General features: G+C 31.0%; 1 pseudogene; it reads left to right on the top strand.

Annotated features, from left to right (window-relative positions):
* The first annotated feature begins 875 nt into the window (after window positions 1–875).
* Window positions 876–1,572, top strand: LOC121237667 (annotated as a pseudogene).
* Window positions 1,573–2,504: the final 932 nt, after the last annotated feature.

Below are 2,504 nucleotides of genomic sequence, written 5' to 3'. Positions count from 1 at the left end.
TATATATATAATATATAATAATATAAATTGTAATTATATATAAGATTATGTTATTATAATTTATAACATAAAATTTTAATCTTAAACATGAAAAATTATTTGATCATATACTTTAAACATAAAATATATATATTAATAACATTTTATAGCAGTTTTTTTTAAATTGTTTTATAGCAGTTTTTTTATAGCAGATTATTTTTTACATAACAAATTTTTTTATAAAGCAGATTTTTGTAAATAGTAACAGATTTTTAATAAAACAGATTTTTTTAAAGCAGTTTTTTTTTTTTTTTTTTGAAACAGATTTTTTATGACAAATTTGCATTTTATTAAAACTGAAAAATCGGAATGAACCGGACCAGAACCGAAAAAGTCGGAGATACTGGTTTAGGAAGGTAACCTATGTGTAATCGGTTTTTGAAAATACAAAACTAATGAATACCGGTTTGATCCTAAATTTTATACAAAATTGAACCCGTTACACCCCTACTTTTGATCAAATTTATAATAAAAAGTGTTTTACAATTTAATTTACCATATCAAGATATTTCATGTTGAAATTTAATTTTGTAAGGACACATAGACCAATTATTTTTAAAAAAATATTAATAGATTGCTCTTATGTAGGCTTGGAAGACGTGCATACTCAATGCTTATCATGCTCTACAAATTAAATTTAAGGAGTTATTCATGGTATGTAAAACATACTATTTATATTATTTAAATAATAAAATTTGATTTATAATATTTAAATTTTAATATTTTTTTATAAACTAAATTATGTTATATAAATATTTTATTAAACTTGTATTAAAGATGGCTGATAAATACAATTTATCCTTCCAACTGTACCTCTAAGGTACGCCTACTTGTAGCTCCCAACCATTCATTCCTCTCCTCGTCACCTTCCAATGCCTACACCCTCCTTTGTCTTTGCCTTTCTTGCCCTCTATATATTCCCCTCAACCCTTTCACGTTCTCCACACTCACTTTCCCTTCCTTCTTCGCCATCCTCAAGACTTGGTTGGTTGGATTCCTGTGCTGCTAATTCTTCTTATTCTGCAGAAACATGAAACAGCTGATCGGCCGGCTATCCCAAGTCTCCGACTCTCCCCAGTACAGCCTGCTCCGGTGCGATTCGCATCATGCCCACAAAGGGCCAGACAGCCGCGCCGGGGGGAGACTTTCCGAGCAAAGCTGTGCCGGTCCTCTTCAAAATCCCAGATGGTCCCCCAGGGGCATGTGCCGGTCTACGTGGGCGATGAGCTAGAACTGTTCGTGGTGTCTGCGCAGCTGCTCAACCACCCGATCTTCGTCAAGCTGCTTAACAAGTCGGCTCAGGAGTACGGCTACGAGCAGAAGGGCGTCCTCCGCATCCCCTGTTATGTCGACGTCTTTGAACGCGTCCTCGAGGCCCTCCGCCTCGCCCAAGACCGCTCATGTGACCTCCTCAATTCCATCATGTCCTCCGACGACTTCTTCTAAATATTTCGTGTTATTCTTTCTGGTCATTTTTAACATTTCATTGACTCTCAGTGAGCATAGGAGCTAGAGAAAAGAGTCTTTTTAAGAGACAGAATTTAAGAGCAATCCTAATAATTTCTTCATCGTATCTTTTAAAATATATCATCAAAATTTATTTTTTCTATTTTACATATTGACTTTTACAATATATCATATATTAACTTATCTATTTTTTTTCGTATCATTTAAATATTATATTTTTTAATATTTTTTATTCATTTCAAATATTTTATCTAATTACCTATGATATCCTCATATCTTTTTATATTTACAACATCTCTTTATATACAATATCGTATAATTGTGTGCTATTTTAAAATTAATCCAAATTTATAAGCTAAACCAAAATATAAATTAATTCAAAAAGTAAAAAGATGAGATCATACAATGAAAATATCTTCAAAGTATATTATGAGAACATCCATTCTCGATAATTGTCATTTTATTAAATAAGTGATATGTGAGACTCAATTTCATTAAATATCACTTATATAAAAAAAATTATTAAAGATCACCACAAATAATTGATATCTAAGTGAAATTATTAAGTTCTCGTTTGAATATAGAAATAGTTTCATCTTATTATTATAATTTTTTTTAAACTTTTACATAAATATCACCACAAATAATTGATATCCACATTATTACAAATATCACCATTCCAACAGTACTTGCCTAGAGCAATATGACGATATGTGAAATTATCAACAGGTAAGCATATTTCAACACTTGCGGCTTCCTCCAGGTTCCTCTAGATATGTGGGAAATTAATAAAAAAAGTTTACGAGCATGAACAACTTCCTCCAGATGTAGAGGCTTCCCTGTAGCAAAATGTAAATTTTTTTAAAAATAGAAGATCCATTGGAAGGTAACTTTAAGAGCATTTCTTTATATTTTAAAGAAAAACACATTATAGAACATCCATTGGGAGTGCTAATATATCGATTAAGGGAGATAGATCGTTTCTTTTGTGCATTGCA

The sequence above is a fragment of the Juglans microcarpa x Juglans regia genome, chromosome 6S (genome assembly GCF_004785595.1).
Source record: "Juglans microcarpa x Juglans regia isolate MS1-56 chromosome 6S, Jm3101_v1.0, whole genome shotgun sequence".
NCBI classification, from domain to species: domain Eukaryota; kingdom Viridiplantae; phylum Streptophyta; class Magnoliopsida; order Fagales; family Juglandaceae; genus Juglans; species Juglans microcarpa x Juglans regia.
Note: the sequence above shows the minus strand (reverse complement) of the source record. Positions and strands in the feature narration are given on the sequence as shown.